Raw genomic sequence first — 12,036 nt, forward strand, 5'->3', positions numbered from 1 at the left:
CCGAAGATGCCCATCTCTCATCCAGGCAGCTCCACAGCGTGCCTGGATGATGACTCAGATGGAGCTGGGCACACAATTCCTGAAGGATGCAATAATCTTGCAATTGTGGTGGACTAACTACATGTCATTTTGCTTTGCAAGTTGTTCTGTGATGCGTATCCTGTGCTACTATATTATTATCAGCCAGAGGGGCCCTTTTGAGCTATAAAGTGCAACTTAAGTGGGACAAATCCCCCCCCCCATTACATTTAGATGGATTTAGGGGAGTGCAACTGGTTTGGTCACACTGGCGTGAAGCCTTGCGGGCCCCACAGGGGACACCACAACTATGATGTTGAATAGACGTTGAGAGGCGTGGGGGCACTGAATTTTGGCATTGTACAGGGCTCCCCTGGAATTTGAGATGCCATGGTTCACCCCTGAAGAACATTTGTGGTATGAACAAGGTACCTGGTTTCAGCTGGAAGTTAGGGGGCACTGGTTGGAAGGGTCGGAGTATGTCTGTCCCGAAACCTTTACAGGCACGAACAGTACTCAATACAGTCTTGCATATAACTGCCCTCCTACTGTCATGAATAGAAACAATCATGAATCGACAAAAACGGGCATCTGGAAGGAACCACTATGCCAACAGGATGTCGGACTGAATGGGCCTTGGCCTGACCCAGCAAGGCTCTTCAAATGCGCTTATGTTCCCCTGACTTTGGGGACGCCTTGCAGGAGTCTCACCCGTCTCATGGCTATTCTTCTAGTGTGGACCAGTTCGACAAGCTCTCCCCCGAAAGCAGGTGCACCATCCAGAAGATGCTGGCGCTGTACCTGAAGAAGAAAGCGAACACAGACCAGGAGGCAGGGACTTCTAGGGGAAGCGAGGCCTTCATGCGGGAAGCCTTGACTCCTCACATGCTCCCCGGGATCAGCTTCGACCCCACCACCCAGTCTTCTGCTGGTGTCACTCTTCCCCCTGGCCCAGAACAGGAGGCTCCTTCCCAACACACAGAATGCCTTGCACGTGATCGATGGGCCTGTGCTCACTGTGACATAGGCAGGGCCGGATTTATGTATAGGCTAAGCAGGCTGAAGCCTAGGGCCTCTAGATCTTGGGGGCCTCACCAGCCTGCCTGCTCCCCAGCGCCGCAGACAGTCTTCCCTCTCCCCAAATTGCAAACCCAAGACTTCATGCAGGGCATTTCTCCCCCATTTCAAGGACATTTTGCTTCAAAAGGAAAGGTGGACTTGGAGAAGGCAAGCAAAATGCGAGGGAGATAGTGAAAGATACAGGAAATTGAATGCAGATTTCCAAAAAATAGCAAGGAGAGACAAGAGGGCCTTCTTACACAAGCAATGCAAAAAAATAGAGGAAAACAACAGAATGGGAAGAACCAGAGATCTGTTCAAGAAAACTGGAGCTATGAAAGGAACATTTCATACAAAGAGTACCATAATGAAGGACAAAGGTGGAAAGGACCTAACAGAAGCAGAAGACGTCAAGAAGAGGTGGCAAGTATACACAGAGGAATTATACCAGAAAGATATGGATGTCTCATACACCCCAGGTAGTGTGGTTGCTGACCTTGAGCCTGACATCCTGGAGAGCAAAGTCAAATGGGCCTTAGAAAGCACTGCTAATAACAAGGCCAGTGGAAGTGATGATATTCCAGCTGAACTCTTAAATTTTGTTAAAGATCATGCTGTTAAGGTGCTACACGCAATATGCCAGCAAGTTTGGAAAACTCAGCAGTGGCCAGAGGATTGGAGAAGACCAGTCTACCTCCTTTAGAGGAAAAGGCCTTGAGGGGAGAACCTGTTGCCTCCACAATCCTTCCTAAACGTGCATAAGCTGAGAGGCAATTGTCCGGCAAATGTGGTGCTGTGGGGAGGCAGGAACATTTTCCTGCAGTTAAGTAGTTTCTAAGTTCCTTTCCCGAAACTTCCCCAAACGGTTCTGAAGCCTCTCTAACCTCAGAAGTCTTTTCCTCTCTCCGGAATTCTGGGATTCGAGGATAACTTCATGGAGAAGGAAAGAAACCTGCAGAATCAGCAAATGAGTGCCCGCCGGGAGCCTCCACCCCAACCGCTGCCACCAAGCAGGCTGTAAGTTGCCTTAGAGGTGTACTGTGCCCTCCCGCCTCCTTGCTTTTAAGGACCACTTGAGTTCTGTTCTCATCTCCCTGAGGCGTATCCGTGACAAGGAGAGCATGAGCAAGAAGCAACCCCAATGACCCACACTATGCGCCAGCTCTTTGTGCCTTCCACACATATGCAGTCCGGACAGAGGGAGGGACTCATCCAGCACGTCCTCGCCAAGAGAGAGAAGGAATATGTCAACACCCAGAATTTCAGGTCAGATCATGGAAAAGTGGACCAGTGGAACCTGTATCAGAGTTGGGGCTGGAGAAAGCGACATCTACATGACAGCTTTATTGTTGGGTGCCAGGCAAAGTCTGTCCTGTTCACTCAGGCCACATGGGTGGGTAATTGAAAATATTAGTTGTGGTGGGCAATTTTCCTTGCTGCAACATACTGAACCGTGGCTTCATATTATGAGCAGGACAGCAGCCTCTCCTCCAGGTTTGCACACCTCTCCCCCACCCCAAGCCTATTGGGAAGCTTCCACTTGGATTTTAAATTAACCACAGTTTGGTGTGTCCAGATCCTAAGGTGGTTCATTTTACCAGCTTTGTAAACCCACGATTGGAAGTTGGCTTGTTTCAATGAGCCATGGTTCAAATGAAGTGGTTTGTGCAGCTTCAGACATTGTGACAAGATGCAGTTAATCCAAAACGGAAGCTAAAAGCTGTGCTGTAGGACAGGGAGGTGTGACCCCCCCCCAACACTTGGTGTGGGTCATCCTTATAATGCTAAGCTTACTACTTCGAACAAAGTTTTTGCTTTGGTTATTTCCTCGTACTGTTAGTAGTAAGGTCAAGGTAAAGGGACCCCTGACCATTAGGTCCAGTCGTGGCCGACTCTGGGGTTGTGGCACTCATCTCGCTTTACTGGCCGAGGGAGCTTCCGGGTCATGTGGCCAGCATGACTAAGCCGCTTCTGGCGAACCAGAGCAGCGCATGGAAATGCTGATTACCTTCCCGCCGGAGCGGTACCTATTTATCTACTTGCACTTTGACGTGCTTTCGAACTGCTAGGTTGGCAGGAGCAGGGAACGAGCAACGGGAGCTCAGCCCGTCGCGGGGATTCGAACCGCCAACCTTCTGATCGTCAAGCCCTAGGCTCTGTGTCTTAACCCACAGTGCCACCTGTGTCCCACTTTAGTAGTACCCAGTGGCAATTTGTTTTTCATGTCTGCTTTTATGATATGTTTATCAGTATGTGGTTAGCAGCTTCAGATCCTACTGTTTTACAGAGGCTGTTTAGCTTGCTCTTTTTACACCTTTACTAGACAGGCTGTATTTCTGTGCTGTTTTCAGAGTGGGGAATGCCCATTCCTTCATGGCCAGCATGGAAACACAGAAGGCTAGCCATTTAGGAGGTTTGCAAAGAGGACAAGGGTGTTACGGGGTAATCTTCTAGCAAACAAGCTTGGCACAGCAGATCTGAGAGGTGGTTTTCTGCTCCCGGAAAGCCAGCCTGGAAACCAGGCTGCCAGGTGAAGGAAGAAGGGGGAGATCAACCAACTCACTTGCCTTCAAAGAATTTCTGGTTGCCTGTGGCTACTGGGATAGTGCTTAAATATCAGGCTGGCTGACACATCTTAAAAAATACAAGGAAAAGGCTTTTTTTCTTTCATTAGCAAAGCTCCTTTGGGGCCCCGGATAGCTAAGCTGAGGAAGAAGTGGCTGGTATTACTTGTTTGTTCTTGGTCCTGATCTTGCCTGCCCTTGCACACTCCTGTTGTCTTTGCATATTTAACCAGCACGTCTGTTCTGATTGGAGTCCTATTCCTGCAGTTCCACATCCTTCTTCTTGGCACTTTGGCATTCGGTTCCAGGAGCTGGACCTGAGCACAGAGGCTTTCTTCTACTTGGACTCGACAAAGGAGCAAGAGTGGCTGACAGCTGTGGAAAAGGCTTTGCGTTCCAAATCCAAGTACAAGAAAGTAAGTCCAACCCCACCCATTTCTTCAGCAGCCAGACAGCTGTCAGGAGCTGGAGTGAGGAGGAGGAGGAGGAGGAGGAGGTCAGCCAGAAAAAACACCTGGTGTCAGTGGTGTTTTATTCAAAAGAAGCCAACATTTTTTATTCAAAGAAACCCAAACCGTGCAGGCCTCGTGATCACAGAAACCTTTCCCAACAGGTCTTGCCCCAGTGAGGTAGTTGTGAAGGCTGAAGGTTGCTACCCTCCCACCACTCTCTGAAGTCTCCTCCTCCCCCTGGTCCTTCCCAAGCAACCCGAGACTCTGACACCTTGCCTGTCTTTGCTCCCTCCTCTTAATTTCTCTGTGTTCTGGGAGACCAGCAGGGAGGGGAGCTGATCGCAGCAGGATGGGGAGACCCCCTGGCTTCTTCAGCAGCCTGCCTGATCTCTGCCTCTTGACCCCCGCCTCCAGCCTCCATTTCTGCCTCGGATTCTGGGCTGCTGTTTGCCACAGAATCTTTCTGCCCTCCTGCCTCTTCAGTTTCCAAACCTCCTCTTGCTCACAGTCTGCTCCCTCTTCTCCCTCTGACGACTCAGCGTCGTCGTCCCCCCACCAGTTCCCTGGCTCTGAGCCTTCTTCCCTTGGGGGATCCCCAGTTGGTGCCACCTGCCACTCCTATCTGCATCCAGCCGGCCCAGGACAGCAAGCAATGAACAGAGCTGGTAGACATCCCAGTACCTTGCATCTTCTAGGTGCAGCTGGTGCGTCTAGTCGGAATGATGTTGCTCATCTTTGTCAGGAAGGACCAGCTCAGCCGCATCAAGGAAGTGATGAGGGAGACAGTGGGCACAGGCATCATGGGGAAGATGGGGAGTAGACCCTGACAGCGGAATTCCCTACATCTATCTTTCTGTCTGTCTATCTGTTTTTCTAATCTCTGCCAACCAGTTTTCCCCTCTTTCCTGCTTGCTCACTAACAGCCATCTTTGCTCTGCCCCTGCAGGGTAACAAGGGGTGTGTGGCCGTGAGGCTTGTCTGCAACAATACCAGCTTCTGCATGGTTAATTCCCACCTTGCTGCCCACGTGGAAGACTTTGAGCGCCGAAACCAGGATTACAAGGATACCTGTGCCCAGATAATAATAATAATAATTAATAATAATTTTTATTTATACCCCGCCCTCCCCAGCCAAGGGCAGGCTTAGGGCGGCTAACAAGCAATAATTAAAACAAGTTGAATGAATACAACTTAAAAACAAAATTAAACTACAGCATTAAAATATTGAAACATTAAAATGCAGCCTCATCACAGGAGGAGAAAGGAAAAAGAAAGAGGGGGAGGAAATCAAATTGGCTCCAAGCCAAAGGCCAGGCGGAACAACTCTGTCTTACAGGCCCTGCAGAAAGAAATCAGATCCCGCAGGGCCCTGGTCTCATGAGACAGAGCGTTCCACCAAGCCGGAGCCAGTGTTGAAAAGGCCCTGTCTCTGGTTGAAGCTAATCTGACTTCCTTAGGGCCTGGGACCACTAGGGTGTTGCTATTTATGGACCTTAAGGTCCTCCGTGGGGCATACCGGGAGAGGCGGTCCTGTAGGTCTTAAGCCGTGAAGGGCTTTAAAGGTCAAAACCAGGACCTTAAATCTGACCCTGTACTCCACCGGGAGCCAGTGCAGCTAGAAAAGCACTGGGTGAATATGCTCCCATGGCAGAGACCCCATGAGGAGCCTCACTGCAGCATTCTGCACCCGCTGGAGTTATTGGGACAACTTCAAGGGCAGCCCCACGTAGAGCGAATTACAGTAGTCAAGCCTGGAGGTGACCGTCGCATGGATCACTGTGGCCAGGTCGGGGCAGGAAAGGTAAGGGACCAACTGCTTGATGCGGCGAAGGTGGAAAAATGTCGCCTTGGCTGTTGCTGTAACCTGCGCCTCCATGGAAAGGGAGGCGTCAAGGATTACACCCAAACGCTTAACGGAAGGCAATGGCACTAATTGGGGCCCCGCAAGAGAAGGGAGTTGGTCCCTCATCCCCATGCCATCCCAACCCAGCCATAGGACCTCTGTCTTCAAAGGATTTAGTTTCAATCGGCTCCCACGAAACCATCCAGCCACAGCTTCCAAGCATCTGGTCAGTGTGTTTGGGGCCGAGTCGGTGTGGCCATCCATTAGCAGATAGAGCTGAGTGTCATCAGCATATTGGTGACAGCCCAGCCCAAAGCTCTGGATAATCTGGGCAAGGGGGCGCATAAAGATGTTAAAAAGCATCGGAGAGAGGATTGCGCCCTGCGGCACTCCACACACCAAGGAGTGGCACGACGACATCTCCCTCCCTAGCACCACCCTCTGTCCCCGACCAGAGATAAAAGAGCACAGCTATGCCCTGTATCCCCACGTCGACAAGGCGGTGGTCCAGATGATCATGATTGACCATGTCAAAGACTGCTGACAAATCTAAAAGAATCAGCAGTCCTGACCTGCCTCGATCCAGTTGTCTACGGAGATCATCTGTTAGGGCAACCAGAGCCGTCTCGGTCCTGAAACCAGGACGGAACCCAGACTGAAATGGACCTAAAGCCGATGTTTCCTCCAGAAACCTACCAAGCTGTTCAGCAACCACTCTCTCAATTACCTTACCCAGATATGGAAGATTTGAAACTGGCCGGTAATTGGATCTAGTGAAGTTTTTCTTTAAGAGCAGACACACCACTGCTTCCTTCAGTTCCCCTGGGAATGTCCCCGTGCCAAGGGACAAATTGATAATTTCAACCATGGGGGTCCGTGCAACATCTGGACACGCCCTAATCAGCCAAGACAGGCACAGATCGAGGAGGCAGGTGGTGGGCCTACCAGCTTGGAGGAATCTATCCACATCAGCAGGGAGTAGCCAATTGAAATGGTCCAACACTGGACCCGAAGACAGTCGAGGGGCCTCCAGTTCAGTCACTGTATCTAAATTGGCAGGGAGGTCATGGCGGAGCAACAGGACTTTCTCCGCAAAAAGCTCGTGAATGCCTCACAGCTGTGGGTCGAATTTGTGCTTAAATTTGGTTGTCCTCCTAAGGACATTATCGACCTAATTATTCTAAAAAGTTGTGCCGGGCGAGAGCTAGCGGATGCAATGGAAGCTGCGAAGTAAGATATCTTAGCAGCTTGCGTAGCCATCTCATAGGCTTTCATAAGCGTCCTATAAGATGTTCTTGAAGCTCCGTCACGAGTCTGTCACCATACCTGCTCTAGCCGTCTGAGATCCCTCTTCATTTTCCGGAGCGCCTCAGTAAACCAAGGGGCCCTGTTTCGGTGGGGTCGCAGATCTCATCGATGGATGCCAAGAGCCGGTTATTCCAGTCCTCGACAAGGTCATCTAATGAGTCGCCAGGAGGACCAGGGTCCCGCAAGGCCTGACGGAATCTATCAGGATCCATCAGCCTTCTCGGACGAGCCCAAATAGGCTCGCCACCCGAGCAGGGGAGGAGCGGGAAGTCAATCTTGGCTTTCAGAGCGTAGTGATCAGACCATGGCACTTCCACAGGGGGGAGCATGATCACATCTATGCCAGCACCAAAGAGCAGATCCAGCGTGTGGCCTGCTTGATGAGTGGGGCCTAAAGCAAACTGGGAGAGCCCTAGTGTTGCCATGGAAGTCACTAGGTCCAGAGCCTGTGAGGAGGGGGCGGCATCGGCATGGACGTTGAAGTCTCCCAAAACCAATAGGCTTGGGAACGCCAAGGCCCAGCCCGCCGCCACCTCCAGCAGGTCTGACAGGGTGGCTGCTGGTGCACTGGGTGGTCGGTACACCAGCCAGACAGCCAAGCTCTCCTTGGTGCCCCACACGAGACCAACACATTCAATGCCAGAGATTGCCGGTGCTGGCAGAGCTCTGAAAGAGCAATCCTCCGGGATTAACAACGCTACTCCCCCCCCCGACCCACAGTCCGCAATTGATGGAGGACAGAGAAGCCTGGGGGTGTTATCTCATGTAGGGAGACTACTTCGCCTTCCCGTACCCAGGTCTCCATCACGCAAGCCAGGTCAATCCCCTGCGAGACAAAAAAGTCACGCATGGTGGTGGTTTTGTTGCCTATGGACCTGGCATTGCACAACACCAATGACGGAGGTGGGTAATCCCTGCTCGCCCTACCCTCGTCCCTTGGGATGGGGCGTAGATTAGAAGGGGTTCGAGCATCACTGCATCTCAAAACCCTTCGCCGATAGTGATATCTAGCCCCACCGCCATTCCTCCCTAGCCCTTCAATAGTGGGAATCCCAGACCCCATACTAGCCTCCCCAGTAGAGGGGTAACATCCCCTCACTGACAAGTCATCCCTGGGCCAGGACTCCTGGGTCAAAATGGTAAGGGGAAGAGGTGAAGGTTTGATAGGGTAAGTATCCCTAGAAGATAAAACCCAACCAACCGCACCCCAAGCGGGGAGGGCGGTCCCACAGTGTTTCGTTAACTGTCAATCCCCCTCTCCCTCCTGGATTGATTGGAGGACTGTTGGTTCTATCTGTGGCTGTGGGAGTATTAATGAGGCATGTGCTATAAAATGTGGGTCACTGGCCAACAAAGAGCCAGCTTCGAGTTTGGAAGATCTGTCCATCCTGTCTCGCCAGGAGTACAGTAGAGAAGGTTGATCATTCTGATAAATTTTTGGAACATTAGGCAAAGGTCCAGATGTAGATTGGGTGCTGGATTTCTCCAGATTTTCAGCAACGTAGAGTTCTTTAGGTGTTGTTGCCATAGAAATGTCGGAGGCACCAAATTCCTCATCTACTTCGGTGTCGCTTGAAAAGGAAACAGGGAGTTGCACTGACGTCTTTGTATGGGATAAAGAGCTGTTGGACCTCTTTAAATATTGTGCTCTAGGCTCTACTGTCCTTATATTTTGGGTGGAAATCTCAGTCTTTATACTCATTAGCCTCTTCTTCAGGTCTTGCAAATCTAGGCTTACAGAATTCTTTTCTTCCTTCGGGCAGTTAGTATTTCTAGTGTTAAGCTTGCTTTCCCTTGTCCGCATTAGCTTTGACTCTATGCAAGGAACCAATTGCCTCCTTGTTTCGTCCTTAAATACCCTCACTGGGCGGAGAGAGTGGAACCACCATAGAGTATCCTTTATCTCCCTGAGTCGAGATGGGAGGGCTGATGACCTAAAGGTCATAAATAGGTGCGCGATCTTTCTCAAAGTAGGCAGGAAGTGGAAATTTCCTAGATCTACATTTCGGTAATGGTAATTCAGGAGCTGAGACAAGGACATGCCATTTGGATAGGATTTAAAAAGATATTTCTACAAGCAAGGAGAATGCCATTAGGGAGCATTAAAACATGCATTCCCTGCGAAATGGTGATTTGTTATTATGCAGATTAGTCTAAGTGAAGACTGTGATTGATTGCATACAAAGCAGCTTCCTAGACGCTGTAAACATACAGCGGCCATCAGGAGTCATTTTATAATGCATTATGTAGCACATGCTACCCAATTGCTCCTCATGCTGTTCTCTCTTGGAGCAAGCAGGAGAAGCAAAGCACAAGGCCTTGGCACCACATCACGTCTGAACCCGGGACTGTGGCCTTCTCATAATAAGCAACAATTGCCAGCCAATCTGAAGTCCCTGCTTATGGCTGGCCTGCTGACTGTGGCTTGTTAGGGAGCAACAAACCATGACGAGATGTAATGGGGAAAACAAAGCTCCCAGGTTTGTTTATCCTACTTGTGCCAGGAGCAAAGGGGGAGAAATGAAGCAATGGTCACAAGCATCTTGCAACCGTAAGTCAGAAAGTCGATGGTGATGTGTGAATACATAGATTACAACACCCTTGCACTCACCATGATTCAGAGTAGAGAAACTCAACAGGTAACGTTGAATACCAAGAACTGTTGTGTTTTTCTGAAATCTGTTCAGGCAAAAAGTGTTCAGTACCAGATACACCTGGCCTGTGGTGCTGAAGATTTCTGTGTGAATTACAGAACATGAACTGGTTACTTGACTAGGAGCCAGGAGCACGTAAAAAGGGAGGGGGCACCTCACAAACATGAATTATATCTACATCACCAAAGGAAAACCACAAATAAACGCTGGCAGTCCTTTAAGAACTCATTTCTTATTAAATGCAGGTCAATTGTGTTCAGATGTCTGTGACCCTGTCCTTGAGAAATGGCAGAGGTCACAAAACCTAGCAGAGAATTCTGCCAATTATTCCACCTGTTATTTATGTACCCCAAAAGTAATAGTGTAGTGTCCTGTGGGGGAGGTGTCCAGTCTCAAGTCAAACAAGAGCATGTAATAACCCATCTGCATATGGCAACTGTAAGCTCTGACTCACTTGCGAAATATTCTCCTATCCTTGTCATGGTATCACATGGCAATTGCTGCCTACCGTCAAGAACAGTCCATTATGCAGATGTAGTTTTGGTTACTGCATTTTGCTAACTTGGGTGCCGTTTTTCATCTGCCACCAGACAACTCACCCCCACCCCCCCAAAAAAACGATCACTGCAAGGATTCAGGAAACTGTGTAAGGGTCGAGGCACCCGAACACATAGTTTTGCTAGAACTTTTATGCAACGACTAGACTGGTGAAATGTTAGGTTCCACACAACATCATCCAACAGTAGTGCTTGCTGTACCCCTCCAGTTTGGTGCGCATTAAGGATTCTGCACAGGAATTCAGTTTTTCCCATCACGACTCAAAGAAGTGACCTCCAAAATACATTGTGCAACTTTCTCCAATGGGTAAAATGCCTTCATGGTAACTGAAACACGAGGCAAAGCAGAGGTGGATTTAGGGCAGTGAAGCTCTTCCCCTGCACAGGATGTGGGGGCCAGAAGGGAGCCTTCCTGCCTCCTTCCCCAAGCCTAGTTAGCGCTCTCCCAGCTTTGGGACTGAGATGAGAGGGCTCTAGGACCCCACCAGAGCCTTGTGCATCCTTCCCCAAGCCTGACCCCTCCCCTGCCTGGTTTTTGGAAGGCACCAGGAGGGCACCATATTACCAAGGTCCCTCCCTGGGCAAAGTGTCATTTGTTCTTCACTAAGAGTGCCTGTGCAAACAGAACAGAAACGGTGATGGTAGGGACAAATGGAAATGACCTTCCATTGAGCACTCTGTCTTAAGCTCCCCTCGAAAGCTGGGGGTGCATATGGGTTCTGGTAACACCAGACGCATTTGCACAGAGGATTTGATCCCCACAGCCCATGTTCATGGAGACAATGCCATCTGTGGAAGTCCTAACCATGCCACATGATTGCCAGGCTATGTGCAAGTCTAATATGGGGTGTGTGCAGCTAGGCCCCTGCAGCAGGCTGCGGGGAGACTAAGGAAGCCTCCCTTTTTAAAAAGGCGTTCAATCCAGTGCTGAACTGGAAGCGTAACACTGGCCCTCCAAGCTGTCATGGGTGAGGTTTCACTATGTTACGAGATGCCTTAAAATCGAATAAACAAGAAACATGGGGGGAAATATTATGAGACTCACCGCAGCCGATTAAGGCCTGGTGAGATGCTGCTGATTAGCTGGATAGCCCATGTTTTCTACCAACGGAAGATTGGCTGGCATACATTTAAGATACAGGTAGGTAGCCGTGTTGGTCTGCTGTAGTCGAAACAAAATAAAAAAATGCCTTCCAGTAGCACCTTAGAGACCAACTAAGTTTGTTCTTGGTATGAGCTTTTGTGTGCTCATGTATCTGAAGAAGTGTGCATGCACATGAGAGCTCATACCAAGAACAAACTTAGTTGGTCTCTAAGGTGCTACTGGATAGGGACGCGGGTGGCGCTGTGGGTAAAACCTCAGCACCTAGGACTTGCCAATCTCATGGTCAGCGGTTCGAATCCCCACGGCGGGGTGAGCTCCCATCATTCGGTCCCAGCTCCTGCCCACCTAGCAGTTCAAAAGCACCCTTAAGTGCAAGTAGATAAATAGGTACCGCTTTATAGCGGGAAGGTAAACGGCGTTTCCGTGTGCTGCTCTGGTGCCGGTTCGCCGGAGCAGCTTCGTCACGCTGGCCACAT

The sequence above is a fragment of the Podarcis pityusensis genome, assembly GCF_964106645.2.
Source record: "Podarcis pityusensis genome assembly, chromosome: W".
NCBI classification, from domain to species: Eukaryota; Metazoa; Chordata; class Lepidosauria; order Squamata; family Lacertidae; genus Podarcis; species Podarcis pityusensis.